The sequence below is a fragment of the Dioscorea cayenensis genome, chromosome 10, assembly GCF_009730915.1.
Source record: "Dioscorea cayenensis subsp. rotundata cultivar TDr96_F1 chromosome 10, TDr96_F1_v2_PseudoChromosome.rev07_lg8_w22 25.fasta, whole genome shotgun sequence".
NCBI lineage: Eukaryota > Viridiplantae > Streptophyta > Magnoliopsida > Dioscoreales > Dioscoreaceae > Dioscorea > Dioscorea cayenensis.
The window spans coordinates 14,468,828-14,490,280 of NC_052480.1; the positions used below are offsets into that span (position 1 = coordinate 14,468,828).

The 21,453-nt window shown below is 41.1% G+C and overlaps 1 non-coding gene across 1 annotated transcript; it reads left to right on the forward strand.

The window, feature by feature from the left end:
• Positions 1-20,124: 20,124 nt before the first annotated feature.
• On the forward strand, positions 20,125-20,231 carry LOC120271257. Its single transcript, XR_005539876.1, has one exon. It is a non-coding gene; the product is annotated as a small nucleolar RNA R71 (small nucleolar RNA).
• The last annotated feature ends 1,222 nt before the right edge of the window (positions 20,232-21,453 follow it).

Consider the following 21,453-nt stretch of genomic DNA (forward strand, 5'->3'; position numbering starts at 1 on the left):
GTTTATGTCTCATATTATGTATTTGGTGTTCTTTTATTCATATAGGTTGTGAATGCCTTGAAGAGTAAAAAGAAAGCAAATATAGGCTATAAAGACACAATGTTTGGAGTTCTTGTTCAATTCAAGGACCAAGACACAAGAGGAGTTCATAAACATGGAGATGTGTGACAACTTCCAAGAAGATTCAAGTCAATTCACTATTTGGAAGGGCACAAAGGCAAGCCACATCTTCATATTTCTTCTCTTTGTGAAGATTGCAAGACCTCTCAAAGATACGTCGATGAAGAAAAGTTTTATAGCCTGCCACATCGACGTGTGCCTGGACATGTGGCCTCAAGTGAAGAGTGTTTGGACCGCGTTTTGTGAAAAGTATTGTAGTAATTCCTGCAGCACACGCGGCCGCGTGGAAAATCCATAGAGGCGCGTGAGGGCACGTGACAGGCGCGATCTAAGGCCTATAAATAGCCATTGTGCCCTATTGTTTCTCATCTTTTGTGCGGCTCTTGAGGGGTGAGACGGCTAGGGTTTGGAGAGGAGGTATTTGCGGCTTTGGAGGTGCTTCATCACCAACTTTGATCGATTCCTCCTCCGTCATAGCATCAAGGAAGCCACCGGTGAACCTAGCTTCGGAGTGGGTCCTTCAAGACGTCGAAGCTCTCCATCAAGGCCATCAGTTCATATATAAGGGGGTTTTGTATGTTGTGTTTGCGGCTATGGTTTTAATGTACTTTCATTCATTGATGGTGTGTTTTGTATGTTGCTCCATGGAGAGCTAAAACCCTAGAGGGTATTTGGGCTTGTGAACCCTAGGATTCTCATCTTTTGTGGATTTGCTTAGTGTTTCTATTTAATCCGAGTTTGATTAAGTTTTAATCTTGTATTCTCATTGCTTTCTTGTTTGATTAATCCTTGTGGTTGATTGGATTTGCATGATTTGTTACTTTGATGTGAGAGAGGTCTCCATTAGAGTTAGAACTTCGAGTTTAAAGAGGGTTGAGAGGGTGAGTCATGAGATAGTGGAGTGTCCCCTCTCCCTTCCGATTGAGTGTATTCTATCTCCTTTCCTTAAGCTCTATGCAACCATATTTGGTGTGAGGCGTGAGATTGAGAGATTTCTCCGCCGGGAATTAGGGTTGGGTCAATCTTTAGGAATCGGATACACCTCTTGGAATCCCTAGAGTGCTTTGAAGTCATATGTGGTGTGAGGTGTTGAGATTGAGCGATTTCTCCACCGGGACCTCGTAGGGGACTAGTATCGGTGATCGGGAGGCCGTATCCGATTATATTTGGATTTCCATAACTTAACTTACTCATCATAGAAATACTTTGCTTATTCGGTACCTAATTCCCGAATCCTAGTGGGAGCATTGCCCGAATACCCCACTTTTACTGATTGAGATCTCCATCCATTTAACCCTTGCATATTCATCTCCAGTATTCATTTCTTAGCACATTAGATCACCACACCTTTCCATTTATCATTAGGTTAGATAGCAGAGAAGAAGTTAGTACTAGTAGCCCTGTTCCCTGTGGATTCGACTACCCACTCACCGGGGTAATTATTACTTCGACACCCGTGCACTTGCGGTTTACACGCATATTCGGACGCGTGTCAAGCTCAACATATCAGTGTGCAGGCCACACAAATAAAATGCCTCCCAATTAATGGTGCGCTACGTCCCAATTTTTTTGTGTGATAGGTATTCAAATCGTTCTTGATGAATTTTAGACACCGGAATAGTTTGTCTCTTGGTTCTCATGGCCCCCGATGAACCGTTGGCCATTGGCATAACCTATAAAAGGTAAAATGGATAAGGTTAGTCACACATTGGAAAAGAAAATGCGGTGAGTACAGTCATGCAAGGAGGCTCAGCCAGAGGAACCAAATGAGAATATATCCAAAGAACATGACAATGCTTGATTGAATTTTCGAACACCTACAGAGCCATTATCGTCCCAACTAGCACAATAGGCTCAATGAACAGTATAGAAGCTCAAAATATGATGCAAAGAGGACCGGACACCAAAACCTAACATGCTAATACCCTAAAAACCTCCCAAGAACAAGAAAGATCCGAAAAACTTACGGGAGCCACACGAGAAGGATGAGAAGAAAATGATGAAGAGGAAAGAAGATGAGGGAGGTCCGCAGCTGAGGTCGGTACGGTGTGTGAGAAGAGCTGGGGAAGAGGTTTTAAAGGGGGAAGGAAGGTGAATGGGCGTGGCCAGAGACAGTTAGCATAACTAGCATGGCGCGGGTCATGAGAATAAATGGGGTAAAAGTGAATAGTCATATGGAACACGCCTAAAACATGCTTGTGCACTGGGCACGAGAACTAGAGGGAAAGACCCTAGGGAGACACGATTGTGTGTGCTCAGTAAGAGCCTCCACCTGATAATCTCAGGAAAAAGACTATAACCAACAAGGAGGAGAGCACGATCGTGTTGGGATTATGCTCATCCTGTTAAGGCCCATGGCACACTCGTGCTTGGCCAGTGCTAGCCATGGAAATCATCAAAAACTTTAGCCAGTAAAAATCAGTAGGACAAGCAAGGGCGGGCTCTGCCTGTGCTTGACCTGAAAAATTCCAAGAAACCTAACAAGACAAGAATACCCAATAGGCTCAGGACTAGTGAGAGACAGCCATAGCAGAAGACTTAAAAAAACAAAGAAATAAAAATAATAGAACAAGCAATTAAAAAAAGGAAAACTATGACTTGGGTTGCCTCCCAAGAAACGCTTGTTTAAATCCACTAGCTTGATGTACCTGCTTAAACCGGTGGTTCATGCAATAATAAAGCACCACAACTTGATAATTGAAGAATGTCCTTTCTAATGGCATAATGTTTCAGCATGTGGCCATTGGCCTTGAATGTTCCCTTCGTGGGATGAGAAATTTCAACTGCTCCATGGGGAAATGTCTGAGTAATCATGTAGGGTCCTAACCAATGTGATTTGAGTTTTCCAGGGAAGAGCTTTAGCCTAGAGTTGAAAAGAAGAACTTGCTTCCCAACCTAAAATTATTCTTCTTTCCTAAGGTGGGTATCATGGATTCTTCTCACTTTTTCCTTATGCACAAGTACATTTTCATATGCATCCAGCCTATGATCCTCTAGTTCATTCAACTGATATTTCTTTTTTTTTTTCTATACATCATTTGTATCCAAATTCAATATCTTGATTGCCCAATATGCTTGATGCTCAAGCTCTACAGGTAGGTGGCATGCCTTACCATAGACCAGAGGATAAGAAGTATGTCCAGTTGATATCTTATATGTTGTTCGGTAAGCCCTTTGAGCATCATCCAATTATTCTGACTAATCGCGCATGTTGTAATGAATTATCTTCTCAAGAATGCGCTTTAATTCTTGATTGGTGACTTCAACTTAACCAGTTGTTTGAGGGTCATAGGTAGTGGCAACATGATGGTTTACTCTATATTTCTTCATCACTTTTTCAAACTGAGTATTACAGAAATAATTGCCCTTGTCACTGATAATTGCTATCAGAGTGCCGAAATGAGAAAATAACTTTTTCAAAACCTTGATGACCACTCTTGCATCATTTGTTGGAAGAGACTTAGCTTCAACCCATTTAGACACATAATCAACTGCAACCAACACATATCTGCTCCCATTGGAATTCAAGAAAGGACCCATGAAATCAATGCCCTAAACATCAAAAACTTCACATTCCTATGTAGGAGTCTGCTTCATTTCATCAAGTTTGGACAAGTTCCCACTTCTTTGGCATTGGTCATATGTTACAACAAACCTCCGAGCATCATTGAAAAGTGAAGGCCAAAAGAACCATGCTTCTAAAACCTTTGCAGTAGTGTGATTCTGATTGAAATGACCCCCCACTGTCCCAAACTGGCAGTGCCCCAAAGATCTTCCATCCCTCAACATGCGAGCCACAATGTCGCACAACCAAATATGTACAGAGTTTGTATAAGAACGGGTCATCCCAGAAGTAATGTTTCATATCAGATAAGAATTTCTTCTATTGTTGGTAGGAAAGCTGTGATGGGATAATTTTCCCCACCTAATAATTTGTAAAGGCAGCAAACCAGGGATAATCGCTATCTTTAGTCGATCAATTCTTGAGCCAATAAAGATGTTCTTCTCAAAAAGCATCATATATTAATTGGGGTCTGCTGCTATCTTCTTCAATATGTATTAGGTATGATAAAATATCAGCTACCAAGTTTTTTTTATCCTTTCTTGTCTCTAATTTCATGATTAAACTCTTATAGGGGAAAAATCCATATAATCAGTCTTAGTTTGGCATCTGTCTTTAAAAGGAGGTATCTGATAGCAGCATGATCGGTGTACACAATTACCTTGGAGAGAACAAGGTAGGGTTTGAATTTGTCAAAGGCATAGACAATTGCCAAAAGCTTTTTCATTATTGTGGTGTAATTCCCCTGGGCATGATTGAAAGTTTTGCTGGTATAGTAAATATGGTAAAAGTGTTTATCATATCTTCACCCTAATACTGCCGCAACTTCCCAATCACTGGCATCACACATAAGCTCAAAAGGTCACTCCTAATCTGGGGCTTTCATAATTGGTCTGTGGACTAGCTTATCTTTCAAAGTCAAGAATGCCCTGAGACAATTCTGATCAAATTCTAAAGGTGAAACTTTTTCCAACAACATTCTCATGGGTTTAGAGATCTTGGAGAAATCTTGAATCAATCTTCTGTAAAACCCGATATGCCCTAAAAAACTCTAAACAAATTTCTCAATTAATCTCAAAGAACTCCTTTGGATGGCTAGCTTCACTCCTCAAATGTGTGTCCAACTCTATCTTTGTCTCCCTAGAAGGTGTGGTGAAGTTGGGTCTTGACCTCCGGTGATCGTCCAAAGGTGGACCTAGATCTGGTTAATTAAAGGACCTTTTTCGGTTCAACATGGCCTAAGCATGAGCGTGCTTAAGAAGTGCTCTTTTTGGGACTTTGGAGAGAATTGGCTAAGTGTCTAGGTAGAGGAATGCACGGGGAGAGTACGGTCGTGCTCTACATATGCTTAGCTGAAGCACGCTAGTGAAAAGGACAGAGAAAGTCTTCTTCAGCTTAGGGTGTGTTCATTTGGGCTGAACTGGGGGAAAGTGAGTTGACTTTCCCCTACTTCATATGTTCTTTTATCATGAAGTGGGGGAAGTCCCACTGTCCCCACTTCCAAATGAAGTCAAATTTATACTAGATCTACTTCAGTGGTTTTATGGCTGAAGTGGTTGAGGTGAGGCCTATATAAAAACATGTGTTTTCCCACTTCCCTCACCCTAATGGACTCTTAGAAGTGGAGTCTTTCCATTATCTCTCACCCAGATTCAGCAATCTCCCCGTCTTTCTTTACCAGCAACGCTCCAGCAGGGCGAAAGGCTCCCCCGTTCATCAATGCCTATCCCTCCCCCTTCTAGATCCAGTAGTGACAACCCATCCCCTATCTAGATCCGGTTGTGGTAACCCATCCCCCATCTAGATCCGGCAGCGGAAACCCATCCCCTGTGCTGATCTGGTAGTGGTAACCCATCCTTCGTCCAGATCCGACAGTAGCTCACATCATTATCAAGGTCATCTCTCTCCCTTTTTTTAGATTTCTTCTTCTTCTTCTTCTTCTTCTTCTTCTTCTTCTTCTTCTTCTTTATGTTTTTATATATGTTCATAAGGGCATGGGTTAAATTTTTTCTTTCAATTTGTTTCCTTCCATTTTGGTGTCTTTTTATTTGGTTATATTCACCCAACTTTTTATCTGCTACAATGAATACTCCCCTCACTCATGACTGATTTGGTCATGCCAGGATGATTGTGACACTGTTAGCAGAGCAACAAAAGTGAGAAGAGATTAAATCCAGGCAACAAGGTTGGTTGGTGGTTATTCTTATTCTAAGTACATGCATGAAGTGTTTGAGAACCTATCTTTATATGAGTCTAGTGAGATTAAAGCTTAATCTTCATAAATGTGTGTTTCTAGTGAAATCTAGGTTGGTGGATTTTGAAGTGTAATAGATAGCAAGCTTTCGGAGCACATCATTGTGTTTCCTAGAATTCATTGAAGTGTGAGGTTTATATATTGGGAGTTGAGCTGCAATTGAGATAAGTTTATTTCTTTGTTTAATTAGTTCTTGTTTTCCTAAGAGAGCATGATCATCTTCTCTTTGTGCCTTGATGGAATTCCATATAAAATAGTTGTCTCTAGCCTTGAAGAAAATTATAGTTGGGTGATATTCTCTTGTACTATTTATTTCTGATTACTGATTATTTTGAGGTTGTTCTTTGTCCTAGGACCTTGTGATCTTTTCATGCTTGTTTTTCTCTTCATTTGGTGGCTACTTATGAATTTTGCTTTAATCCACACTAATATCTGATAAGTGCTTGTGCGATATGAATGCGAAGCGTTCATTCCTTATGTTGAGCATTACTTTCCTCAGTTTTCTACATTAATATGTGTGTTTTATGTTACTTTTACGCAGGTAGGGTTGTGAGGCCGAGTATGAAGGAAATGGGCCAATGTGGATCATAATGCACCTATTTTGGAGGAGATCTTGTTAAGGTTCAAACGTGAAGACATAGGTCAGGTGTGAGATGCTAGAGTGTGTGCCAACCTCCTCTCATTCGAGTGAGCACATCTATTTGGAGGGGCACAAAGGCAGTCACGCTCGAGCATTCAAGAGCCCCGCCAACATGTACATCATTGAAGAAGCAAGTGATTCACGATGTGAACGTGTGCCGTTTGTGTTACCCCGATAAAAGTATGGAATTGGGAAGTTAATCAGGTCGAATACTGTAGCAGAGCACTGTAGGAGAGCATTGTAGCAAATACTATAGCAAAACTGTTCACAGCCGGTCGAGAAATCAGAGACACAGAGAATCCACATGGGCGTGTGGAAATTATCCACGCTCGTGTGGAAATTCCGCACGGGCGCGTGTATCGTCCACGCCCGTGGAGTTGCCCAATTCCAGCCCTATTTAAAGCCGATTCAGCCCCGATTTTTGGTATTCTTTTTCTCCATCTTTTTCCCCAACTTGTGAGAGGACTTGGCTAGGGGTTTTCGAGGGGTATTGTCCAAGGTTTTGGAGAAGTTCTACGGCCTCGACATCGTGATTCCATTAGGAAGAAGGTTGGTAGGGGGAGCTTCGATCGAGGCGTATCCTATACTCGGGATGAAGAAATCTTTGGACTGACTAGTAGAGGACTCTCCACAAGACCATCGACCACGACCATCGAGGGGTTTCTTTATGGATTCATTGCTTTTAACATTAGATTTCTTTTGATTGTATTAAGCTCCATGGAGAGCTAAACCCCTAGTGGGTACTTGGATGATTCGCGAACCCTAGGATGTATTCGTTTCATTGAACTTCTTTATTATGCTTTCAATAAATTGATGTTTATTGTGAATTCTAACCTTGAATGCTTGATTGTATGAACATTTCCCCTAGAGTGACACTAGGGTTGAGAGTTCTTGTTGGTAACCTTGTGAGTGAGTGACACACCACTGGCGTTAGACAAAGCTAGGTTGGAGAGGGTTGAGAGGGTGAGTCGAGAGGTACAGAAGCATCCACTTTCCCCTCCGACGTGATAGATTCTACCTCCGTTCCTTGAGTTCATTGCGGCCATAATGGAGTGAATGGTCTAAAGGATGAACCTCCGCTGGGGCCTAGTTGTGCGTGCAATGGAGTGAAGCGTTGAGAGGATCTTAGTATCTAGGGCTTAATTGTGGCTAGGGACCTTCCATCTGGACCAAAGGGGTAGGTCTATATTTAGGAAGAGATTTATCACTTGCAATCCCTAGAGCTCATTGCAACTCTATGCGAGTGCGAGGTGTTGAGATTGTTCGATTTCTCCTCCGGGACATGTATAGAGTTAGGCATAGTTGACCTTAGATTTGGGACTATGTATGTAAGGATTTCCACGACTCACCATTGCATTAATTAGAAAGCATAATAGAGAGTTCTTGCATTTGAAGCGATCATCATAGGTGAAGCATTATCCGAGTACCCCATTCTTTATCGATTGCCTTACTCTCTTCTTACTTTTGCTCTTTCACTTGTTGTTTTTATTGTTGAGAATTGAATCACTTTCACACTTATCACTATTGATATTCCACATAGCTAAGAACCAAATTAAGTATTTTCACTCCCTACTCCTTGTGGATTCGACCTTGCTCACCCGGGATTATTACTTCAACAAGCCCGTGCACTTGCGGGATATAAGCAAGGGGACCTTGTCAATATCCATCTCCTATCATGATTGTTTTCCAAGGTTTTTTATATTTATTTATAATGTTCTGTTCCAGGCTTGTGATGATCAACACTATATTATTTATTTATAATGGAGAGAACTTCTAAAATCCAAATAAATACAAGGGGAAGAAGTATGCCCATACTTGACCCATGCTTGCCCTCGAGCACACCCATGCTTGCATTATTACTCAGCTCTCCTAAAATCAGCAATAAGCAAGGTGAATAAGAATGACTGTTCTTAGGCTGTGCTTGTCTTGAACACTTAGAAAATAATGTTCTTTTATTGATTCTTCTTCCAATTTCACTCCAGTTTGCTTTGATCCCTAAAATTATGCACTATTAACATAACATGGCCGGAATAGCATCAGATATATACAAAGAATAGAGAAAGAGCAAAAATATAATATGGAAGTATATAAAGCATGATATGAAATGCACTCATGAAATACTCCCACACTGAAATCATTGCTTGTACTCAAGCAATCACACTCACATCACAAAAAAAAGAAGATGAGTGCATGACCTCTAATCTAAATAGAATAGAAAATTCCAAAGCATAAAGAAACTATCGAAGGTTAGTTCAAAAATCAAGAATGCTCGAATAAAAGGCTTTACTCTTACTTGAAAAATCATGTGTGTGTGTAAAGACCCTAAGTTAAGTGCCCCATGTGCTCTTGTATAGACCCAGTTCATAGAGACTTTCTTTCTAACTAGACTGAGTGGGTAGTAGATTCATACACCCTAGAGGCAACCTGACACGTCCGAATATGCGTATAAACCGCAAGTGCACGGGTGTCGAAGTAATAATTACCCGGTGAGTCGGGTAGTCGAATCCACAGGGAACGGAAGTATTAGTAATAACCACTTCTCAATTATCTAGTCGGAATCAATGAATATGATGAAGTGAACTAATTGCAAGCAAAGCAAACAAGTATGCAAGACATAAAGTAGAAGAGTCTCAATCACTAAGGATGAGGTATTCAGGCAATGATCCCCCTGAGATCTTCCTTAAAGCTCAAGATTCACTAAATGCTCTAGAATCGAGTCTAATGAGTCGAGGTAGTCCAACGATAACCAATCCTTGTCTCCAAGCAAAAGGCACTAGTCCCCTACAAGGTCCCGGGTGGAGAAATCGACCAATCTCAACACTTCACGCCCTATATGACCGCATTATGCTATAAGGAAACCTAAGAGTGAAACCGATTCCTAAATGTAGATCCAACCCTAATTTCCGGCAAAGGATCCTAACCCCCTACAAGGTCCCGGTGGAGAAATAGAGCAATCTCACGCCTCACACCAAATATGGTTGCAAAGAGAATATGGAATACGGAGATAGGAAACACTCAATCGAAGGGGAAAGGGGACACTCCTCCATCTCAAGGCTCACCCTCTCAACCCTCTTTAATCTTGGAAATCTAACTCTAATGGAGACTTCTCACATCAAAGTATTAAATCATGCAATGTAAATCAACCACAAGGATTAACAACACTAGCAAAGCAATTAAATCACAAGATTAAAAACTCAAGACAACTCGGATTAACTAGAAGCATTAAGAGAATCAATCCAAAAATATAAATCTTAGGGTTCACATGCCCAAATACCCACTAGGGTTTAGCCCTCCATGGGCCTAGTTACAAAAACAATAATGGATACAATGAAAAGCAATAAAACCCATAGAGAAAACCCCCTTGAATTCGCGCGGATTGGCCTTGATTGGTAGTTCTACGTCTTGAAGGGTTCCTCTCCGAAGCTAGGTCGCCAATGACTCCCCAAAATGCTATGACGTCGAAAGAACCTATCAAAGTTGGTGAAGAACTCTCTCTCAATCGGCGAAGACCTTCTCCTAAAACCCTAGCCGCATCTCTCTCAATGTCTATGCTCAAAGCTCCGCAAAAAGTCCCTTTAGAATTGGCCAAAAGGTGTATTTATAGCCTCACATCGCGTCTGTCACGTGCCCCCACGCGCCCGCGTGGATTTATAGCCTCACATCGCTACAGTGACTTTTGCTACAGTGATTTCCACAAACGTGATGATAAACATTCTCCTCTTAAGGCCACACGATCGGGCACACGATCATATGGTAGGCTGTACGGCTTTTCCTTCATCAATACGCCTCGAAAGGTCTTGAAATCTTTACAAAGAGGAGGAATGTGGAGACATGGCTGCCTTTGTACCCTTCCATTAATAACTTGGCTTGCAAAACTATGGAAGTTGGCACACATCTCCTCATACATGAACTCCTCTTGTGTCTTCCAACTTGATTTGTACAAGAACTCCCAATATTATGCCATGATAACCTATCTTCGCTCCCTTTTGAAATCCCAATGCCTTCACAACCTATATGCATAAAAGAACACCCAATACATGAAATGAGACATAAACCGTATAAAATATGATGCTCAATGTATGTAAAACATGCATAAAAACATGTTCACTCAAGCACTTATCACAACCATTTCTCTAGGTTGGTCATTAAACGTACACGTGCAATGCCCAAAATTTGACTGCTCTAGAGTGGCTTTCACTCTTCTAGGTCAATAGCTCTTTTTACAATCTTTTACACAATGTTTACATAAAACTGATACTGCATTCCAAAAGGAATCAGACTTTTTCGTATTTTTTTCTTGTTTTTTTACATAAGACAAACACCTAGGGTCTCTAAACCAGGTTTTCATCCTAAATCAAAAGTGGTTCTGCAGTTAAGCTAACGTAATCAACATAGGTTGTCAAAGCAAGAGCGAGTCTACAATTTAGCTCAAAATAAAGACACTAATGCACACGTACCCCTCTAGAATTAGGAATTTCTATAAAAAAGAATTATAGATCATCCTAAGTCGTGTAATCATCACAATTAAGCAAATGTAAAAACGTCCACCAACTTGAACTGTACATTGTCCTTAATGTACAAATAGCATGCATGTTAAAAAAATTGAGAAGTAATAAAAACAAGGAGAGAGTTTAATTGAGTTTCCCTGAATACGAAGAGTGATGTTACCACTCTCAACCTGCATTCCAAATTTTCATTCATCCACACAATCCCTGAGAGATAACAATGAGGCACACAAGTGAAGCTCAACTCAAAAGGAGATAAAAAAATAATGATTGAAAAATGAATAAGTAAGTACTGAAATAAAACAAACAAAAACATCAACTTAGCAGTGGAATCCCCTTCCTAACTAAACCAACAACAACTCCAACAAGTGAAATAAAAGAAATACATGTCTGAAAATGAAAGGTAGCTAGAGAGAAATCAAAGTGCACCAATCTTAGTGGGGTCAGTGGATGAGTGCTCACTAGAAGTGGTGTTAGTAGTTAGTAAGTCTGATGTATCAACACCAATATGATAGGTAATACACCCCTTGCGTGTGTACCCGCAAGTACATGGATTGTCGAAGTAATAATTACCCTGGTGAGTGGGTAGTCATATCCATAGGTAATAGTGATCAGAAACACTAGAATTGCTATTCAACTATGATGAGGATGATTCAAAGTGGTGTGAATAATATCAATGAAAATAGGAGTAAAGAAAACAAGAAAGAGAGACACAATAAAATGAGAGGAAAGGCAATCGATAGAAAGTGGGGCACCCGAAATTTGCTCCCCCTAGGACTACTGTTTCAAGTGCAATACTAATTGTTATGTCTCCTAACTGATGCTCAATGAGCCGTGGAAATCCTAAAATACATGGTCCTAAACCTAAGGTCAACCGTGACTAACTCTACACTATGGCCCGACGGAGAAATCGCTCAGTCTCAACACCTCACACTATACAATGTTGCATAAAGCTCTAGGCACTCCAAGTGATAAACCCTATTACCTAATATAGATCTAACCCTTTGGTCCAGGTGAAAGACCCCTAGTCACAATTAAGCCCCAACACTAAGGATTACTTCAATGCTTTACTCTGTTGCTCATGCAATTAAGCACCAGTGGAGTTCCTCTCATAGTACATTACTATATTGTGACTGCAAAGAACACTTGGAACACAGAGGTAGGATAAATCACAATAGAAGGGAAAGGGGACATTCCACTACCTCTAGACTCACCCTTTCGACCCTCTCCAATCTTGCTTTGTCTAACCCTCATGGTGTGTCACTCACTCACAAGGATTATCAATGTAGACTCTCAACCCTAGTTTCACTCTAAGGGAAAATCCATTCAACAAGCATTTAAGATTGGAACTCAATTAAAAACAACAATTAAGGAAACATAATAAAAGATCAAAGAAATAAAAACATCCTAGGGTTTACAAGTCCAAGAACCCACTAAGGGTTTAGCTCTCTATGGAGTAAGATACAATCAATGATAAAATTGAATGTAAAAACATGCAATCCATAAGTAAAAAAAACCCTCGTATTCCATGTCAATGGTCTTGTGGAGTAGTCTTGTCTTTTCCAAGGGTTACCTCGTTAAGTCTAGGGCACACCTCGCCGAATTGATGCTGATGAAAGTGATTTCTTCCCCGCGAGTGAATGGGATAGCCAAGTAATACCTCTTGTGAAGATACGAGGATCATATTCCATGGGGTAAAGGATCTTCTATTACTCCTTCTCGAACTATTATCTAGCCTGAGATCTCAAGTGATGGATTTTACTCTACTAAATGCAATTAAAACTAAAACAAGATTACCAACAAATTAGAGAGAACAAGTAATGAGCAAGCAAGAGAATCAATGTAATGCAAAGGCCTATGGATGTGGACCCCCTTGAGGGGTTATCATGAAACATCGATGATGGTTAAAGGATGCAAGGGTAAAATGGACCATGAGATTCCAAGATTAGAACAACCCCAATTTTTCGGCGATTGAACCCTAATCCCATATGAACATAGATAGGAATTTTTTCCAAATCCACATTCCTCCGATTGCATTAAGTACAAGGAAATCTCACTTAGGAGTAAACCTACTCTTCTTCAGCTTAAACCTACATGGAGGGCTACCAAACACTCGATTTCTCACCGTGATGATACAAGTATCCCCTTCTAATCCATTCATGATCTTATACATACGAGCAAGTCACATCTACATGCATCACTCATAAAAGAGCTATGGATTCTCCTTAGTGTAGCACTTAGCAAAAAAACAATGGATTAAATCTCAAAATTACCCAAGCATGGAATTAACAAGTAATCATCCAAAATACATGATAAAACCCCCCCAAGGTTCACCAACACCCGGTGGCCTTAGGGGTCTAGTGTGTCATCATCCCACAACAAGCAATACAATCAAGTGAAACACAAAAGAAAAGCATAAATGACACTCACTAGATGAAAAATGGTGGAGGAGGAGATAGAATATATGCCGAATGACGCTTCCCCCGCCAAAGGAATGCCGAATGACACTTCCTCTAGCCACGGATCTCCTTCCTTCAAATAGTGGTAGATCTTCCCTTGAATGATGTTGCCTTCTTGCCTTGAGAGTCTTGAACCTTGGCCTTGAATGATCTCCTAGCTTCCTTGCCCTTCTTCTCCTTCCCAAGGACACCCAAAACCTCTCAAGTGGTCTCTCAAATTTGGCCCAAGAAAAAGTCCTTTGTTCTGCCCTAAAAGTCACCTTTTATACCCCCAACGACATACGGGCCATATAGGGGTCGTATGGGGCTCGTATTGCACTCAAAAACGCTAGATTCTTGTTTCATACGGGGTGCATACAGCCTACATATGACCCCGTATACTGGGTAGTATGGAAATCTGGGCAGACAACTCCAAATCATTCCGGTGCTACAGTGCATACGGCCCCCATACTGGGTAGTATGGGGGTGGTATGAAATTCCTGTTTTCATCTCTTTTCACCTAAATGATATCTTCTTTTTCACCATGGCTTCCTTATGCCCTACAAAGCAAATAATAGATGATTAAGCGCAAAACGGGCATCAAACCTCACAAAATACATGCAAAGTGAATACGATATATATATATATATATGAAAACACCTACATTTAGACACTTATTAGAAAGCTCCCCCAATAACTATCTTCCCAAGAAACACGCGAATGTAACTGCATTTATTCCCATCCAAACCATGTATTTACTTGAGCACAATGGAGGTTGGCACACAATCACTTGTCTTTGAGCACAACTTGAGTCTTCGCGTTTGTTTACTCCTAGATTTCATCAATAAAATGCATCATGATCTACTTTTGGCTCCTTTCTTCCACTATTGTCTTCACAACCCTACATGCACAAAAGTAACACAAATACACATGTATGAGAGATAAAATCTGAGAAAATTAATGCTCCATGTAAGAAAAGAATACTTCGTACTACTAGTACACACTTAAGCTTTTGCTTCTCCTCAAGCAAAAAAATAAAACATTGAAGCAAAAAGAAGGCAATATTGGAGGTGCTTGGCCTTAGGTTCACCAAATCATGCAAGGGAAGCATTCTACAAGTACGGAAAAGGTTTAACACTGAATAAAAAAAATCAATGCTCCAGCTAATAACTCGAATAAAAAAGGATAACAACACGAAATCGGTACGCGTGTGTGAACTCACTCAAGTCAACCCCATGTATGCTCATCAAAGCTCTATGTTTGAGGGACTTATTTATGTACAAAAAGAAAGAAAAGGGATGGTAGTAGCTTCACATATTCTCTAAGGTAGCCCTTTCCAAAGCGGTCCCTAAGGTGGCTTTCACACTTTCAAGGTGGTAGCTCTTTCTACCAGGGTAGTAGCTTTCACTCATCCCATGAGATTGGTCTTTCTCTCATTAGGGCATAACTATAATATGACTTACGAGAGTAGCTTCATACTTTATAGGTGGTAGCTCTTTCCATCCCCAATGCGCAAACAAAACAAGCATACTTTTTTTCTTTTCATTCAACCATTTTTTTTCAAAGCAATTAAAGCAAGAAACAACTAAACTAGTCCCTTAAACATTGAACTTGAGTTTCCCCAAGGTTTAATGAGTGAGTAGTGGAACAAGTGGCAATCGGGCAAAAATTGCTAAAAATCCAAGTTGAAACTAGAACTTAAGAATATGATAAAATTCAATGTTAAAAATTCTCCTAAACTTAAGAATATGACAATTGCAACTTAGGTGAACCGCCATTGGCTGCATGAGCATATACAATAAAAGCATAAGTATAGAACAAGTGTAATGTGAACTCCCCCCCCACACACACACACTTAAGATGTACATTGGCCTCAATGTATGCATGCAAGCACAATAAAATATAATGCAATCAAAAACATATGTAGAGGTGGGCAATTGAAACAATACTCCCCTGAACTCCTAATGGTACATTTGTGGAGCTATATTCAATGAGAGTTGAGTTCCAATGGGTTGTAGAGTGCACACGGCCATGTGAATGTCACATTGGCCGTGTCCATGACTAGTCTTCAATTCTATACTCACAAGACCATCTACACGTATACACAAGGGGGTTCAGTGAAGCTCAACAAAACAAAATAAACTCGAGTATATATAAAGATATGAAAATGAAATACTACTTCAGACAAATATAAATAAAAGATAAACTCAGAAGAAGGATCCTTTCTGAGTAGTACAAGTCAAAAATATAATGCTGAAATGAAATACAAAAAATAGGAATAAAGAAAAGTAAAGACGCATTAAGCACCTGTATCTAGCTTTGTCACCTCTACTATTGTTGCTACTCCTGGTGAAGTGGGTGGAGCTGGTGAAGATACCTGAGGAGTCCGGGGTTTCATAACAAATGGGAAGGTCGTGTCTCGCTCAAGTAACTACTGTAGAATATCGAAACACGCCATCACCTCCATGTGGTTCACATCCTGTGGGGCACGAACCTTAGCGAGCTCTACCTATAATACCCCTACAACACTCTTGAGCCTCTCAGAACAATCATGGGCTTGAGGTGGAGAGATGATGTGCACTGGAGGTGGCTCCTGTGCTGTAGGGGGTGCTTCTGTCTTAACCTGCTCGGGTTGTGGCTCTAGCGCTAGCTGTAAACCCTCGGTCGTGTCGCCACCACCCTCGGCAATCTCTGGTGCGGGTATGATCATCATATGTACACCCGACCTGTGTCTTCTCACCATGCACACTAACTGTATGGTCTCTATCCCGAGGGGGGATAGTACAATCATTTTCTCAACCCCTCGAATGGCGTCCAGAAGACCTATTCTTGTGACAAGTCTCATAATGTAGGGACCTGAGAAAAGGACGCCGACTTTAGCATATTACCCTTGGTGCCTCAAGTACTATGCTATAATGTGTCCAAGGTGACTTGGCTCATCATATAAACCTAGTATGACCGAAAATTATGTGACACTCATACTGTGATACTGCCCAAATCCTCTCAACCTTGTACAATCGGTCAAACTCGAATAACACAAATATCTCCATCGTCAACATATGGATAGCTGGCTAACAAATAGACAACAATCTTCTCCGGCTACCCAAAGAGAGAAGCTCCTTTACCTCATCAGCTATATCATCTGCAAGCTGAACTTCTCTCAAAGCACCCATGTCTGGAAAAGGAGTCTGTCCAAAATTAAGCTTCACCAACCTGTTAAAATGAGCCTAGTGCTCAGGAATAGAGAACTCCACGTGTTCTGGCTCTGGAAAGTGCTCGTGTGGACACTTGCCGGCTTGTTTCTTCGTCCAGGGGCCATGGCCATGTCTACAGGAAATGAAAAGAAATCGATCAAATTTACTCAAGATAACAATACTGCAGAAATTTACATGGTCGTATGGAAATTCCACATGTCCGTGTGGATCCACGGGGCATGAAAACCGCACGGCCGCTATGCAAAAATCCACAAATACATCAAAAATTTTGCTCTAAAATCATTCTAAAACATGCACCAACCATTTCAACATGAAAAAAAAAGCAACAATTATTAGTTTAATTGAAATAAATCAAGTATGGTTAAAGAAATAGAGAATGAGGACTTACCAATGAAGTGAAGATGAAAATCCATGAAAATAGCGAGCAAACAATCCTAGATCTCTATATATAGACGCTAAGGAGTCGGGAGAATAAAGAGAGGCATCATTTGAGTGTTTGAGAGGTAAAGAACGAAGGGATGTGAGCATTTAAAAAAAAAAAGCCATACCTCTTCACTGTCTGCACATCCGTATGAGCGTGTGGAAATTACCCACGCCCGTGTGATTCCACAAGAGGGCTCACAGGGGGAGCCACACGCCCCTGTGTGCTATCGGGATAGCATCTAAACACAATCACACGGGCGTGTGGAAATTCCCCATGCCCATGTGCCTGACCCTGAGGGTCACCCACATGCCCCTGTGGCATCTCTGTCCACCCAAGAAATTTTTCTAAGTGTTTCACACGCCTGTGTAGAAATTCCGCATGGCCGTGGATCTTCATACGGCACTCATACGCCCTCTGTCTTCTTGGAATGGAGAACTCTCTCCAGAGTTTCACACGGGCGTGTGAAAATTACCCATGCTTGTGTGTAATTCACAGGGTCATCCACAGTGGCAAACACACACTCCCGTGTCTTCTCAAGATGGAGCTCTAAACTCTACAGAGAAACACACGCCCGTGTGGAAATTATACACGAGCATGTGACCGTCACAAGGTTATTCATAGGGTATTCACACGTCCCTGTGTCCTCTCAGGATGAACTCTGAACGGAGACACACGCCCGTGTGAAAATTCCACATGGCTGTGTGTCTTCTCCGGATGACTAAGAAAAATTACAGACTTTGCAGAAATTTTTTTGCACACTTATACACATACAAAGCTTGCATATGCTATGAAAAACTAACTATAGAACATGAAAAACACACTCAAACGACCAATAAACTTTGCCGATCACAATTAAGCACAAGAAAACACCAATGATCCACATGAAAAACACAACAATTACATGTAAAACTCAAGGCACCAACACTCAACCTCTTATTCATGCAAGTACTAACTAAAATCCTAGAAAAATAGTAAAGTCTTGGGTTTCCTCCCAAGAAGAACTTGTTTAATGTTGCTAAGCTTAACGTACCTTTTCTTACCTCACGGGGGCTCATGGATGAAGGTTTTCCTCTTACCGACAACCTGGAAATATGATGAACATACTCTTTTCAAGGTAGAGGTGGAGTTATCGAGCTTGTTACCACTTAAGGGTTCATCACCCTTACTCCATGATTGCACATACCCATTAGCCTTGGAGCACTTCTTGTGTTGTCTCCTTGCTTACTTCATCTTTGGGATCATGCTCTTCATGATCCGCGGGGTAGGTTGCACCTTGTCGTCTAGAACAAGCATCAAAACTTCTTCATTCTCCACCTCTTGATCTAGCAACCCCTTATACAGGTCCGGACATATCATTTTCTTTACATATTCATTGATCAACTCATTAGTAGTGTCAAGGAAATATAGAGTATCATCAAAGTCGAGAGAATGTCTCATGGCTTTGGCGAGGCGGTATGTCAACTTGTCATCACCAACTCGTAAGGTTAACTCCCTGTCGTCCATATCAATAAGAGCCTTAGAAGTGCACAAGAATGGCCTCCTAGGTATTAAAGGAACATCAACATCCTCATCAATGCCTAACACTACAAAGTCCACAGGAAATATGTACTTGTTAACTTTCACAAGTATATCTTCAATGATGCCCCTCGGATGTATAAACGTTATGTTCGCCAATTAAAGTGTCATCCGAGTGGGTCTAGGGTCTCCCAAGCCTAGCTTTTGGAAGAATGTTTAAGGAATGATGTTGATGGTAGCCCTTGAGTCCGCTAATGCCTTCTCTTTACCTAAATTGCTAATGTTGCACGGAATGATGAACCTTCCGGGGTCTTTCTTCTTATTAGGTAAATTTATTATTTTACAATGCCACCGAACATAAAGCATCTAAGATCACAGATGCACTTTCCTCCAACTTCCTCCTATTGGTAAAGAGGTCCTTCAAAAACTTTGCATAACGACACATTTGAGACAACGCCTCCACAAATAGGATGTTGATATGCAACTTCTTGAATAGACCCAAGAACTTCTTGTATTGCTCATCATTTTGTTCGTTTTTCAATCTTGAAGGATAATGAATTCTTGGCTTGTAGGGTGGGGGTGTCACCCTCCTCTGTTTTGCTATTTCCTCAACGTCCATGACCTCGGGTACTTCAATATTGGTCTTCTCACTCGAAAGCCTACCCTCAACCTCACGACCACTTCTCAAAGTGATCATCTTCACATGTTCTCTCGGATTAGTTTCAGTCTTACTAGGCAAGCTTCCTTGAGGTCTCTCCGATAACCACTTCGTAATTTGTCAGACTTTATTTTGTAAATTGTGCAATGACGCGGTGTGGTTGCGAAGTGTAGCTTTAACCGACTAAAACCTTGTATCTGACGATTTGATGAACTTGGTCAAAGCTTTCTTTAGATCGGTCATCCAGGTCTCCAAACATGAAACTCGATTCTCCATGTTAGGGCTTGTTGTTGTTGGAAACGAGGTTGTGCCATGGTCTTCTGTTGTCCGGCGGTACTCCATGAAAGATTCGGGTGGCTTCTCTGACCCGGATTATAGGTGTTGCTATATGGATTCCCTTGGCCTCTTATTGTATTCCCTACAAAAGTTAACTTGTTCCATTGAGGATGTACTACTAGTGGCAATCAGACAATTGGATGGAGCATGTCCTCCTCCACATCCATTACAACTCGTTACCGCCGCCAATCTAGGAGAAGTTAGAGTGCCTAGCTTCTTGCTCAATGACTCAACTTGGGCCACAACCGATGTAACCTCATAAATCTCATGGAGACCGGCCACTTTCTTCTTTTTCCTTGCATTCCATTGGTAACTATTCAAACCTATTTCTTCAATTAATTGTCGGGCTTCTTCGGGGTTCTTATTTCCCATTGTTCCTCCCATGGCGGCATCAAGAAGTTGTTTAGTGCTTGAGTTCAACCCGTTATAAAATGTGTGAATAACCATCCATTCGGGGAACCCATGTTGTGGACACTTCCGCAAGAGGTCCTTGAATCACTCCCAAGTCTCTAATAAGGATTTAAGCTCCATCTAAACAAAAGAAGATATCTCATTACGAAGCTTTACTGATTTTCCTAGACGGAAGTACCTTGCAAGGAAAGCTTCAACCATTTCATTCCATGTTGTGATTGAAGCTCTTGGCAACAAATGGAGCCACTATTTGGCTCTTCCTATAAAAGAGAATGGGAAAGCTCTCAACTGAATTGCATATCAGAAACCCCATTGGTCTTCAACATATCGCACATTTCAAGGAAGTTCTCAATATGATTGATTGGGTCTTTATTGGCTAACCCATTAAATTTTACGGACTGTTGAACCATTTAAATAAAAGCCGGCTTCAACTCAAAATTCTGGGCTGCTACCGGTGGCCTCATAATGCTCGATTATGTCCCATGAACAGTAGGTCTAACAAAATTGGAAAGTGTTCTCTGTTGCCCTTCTTGTTCAGCCTTGTTTTCAAATTCTTCAACCTTTATTTCAGCTGGATGATTCTATTCTTACATGATAAGTACTTGTGTGATAAGAATGCAAAGTGTTCTTTCCTTATGATGAGCATTATTTTTATCAGGTTTAGAGCTAATATGGGTGCATTTGTGTTACTTTCTTGCATATAGGGTTGTGAAGCCGAATGTTATAAGTCGGGTTCAAGATGCGAAAATGTGTGCCAACCTCTGTGTATTCAAGCTAGCACAATGGTTTGGAGGGGCACAAGGGCAGTCACATTCGAGTATGCCATCTTGTGCATTGATAGCAAGATCTTCACCAATGAAGTCATTTATTGAAGAAGCAAAGCGATCTATGATGTAAATGTGTGCCCGTTGACATTACCTCGATGAAAACATGGATTCGGGAATGTTTCGGGCCTGTATTGTAGCAAAATGATGTAGCAATTTACTGTAGCAGGTACTGTTCACAGCAAGCCAAAAAAGAGAATTCTAAAGAATCCACACTGGCGTGTGGAAATTATCCACCCCCGTGCGGAAATTCCACAGGCCCGTGTGGAGAATCCAAAGCGGCATGTGGATGCCTGATTCCAGCTTTATTTAAAGCCGATTACAGCATTCATATCTCCATCTTTTCCCCAACTTGAGAGAGGGTTGCAGTTAAGGTTTTGAGAGGTATTGGCAAGGGTTTTGGAGAGGTTCTACGGCTTCGACATCGCGCTCCATTTGGAAGAAGGTTATTGGGAGAGATTTCGTTGTCACCGATCCGGCAAGTTGTATCCTAGGCCGGACAAACGGACCTTTGGAAGAGTTGAGGCTTCTCCACAAGACCATCGTCACGA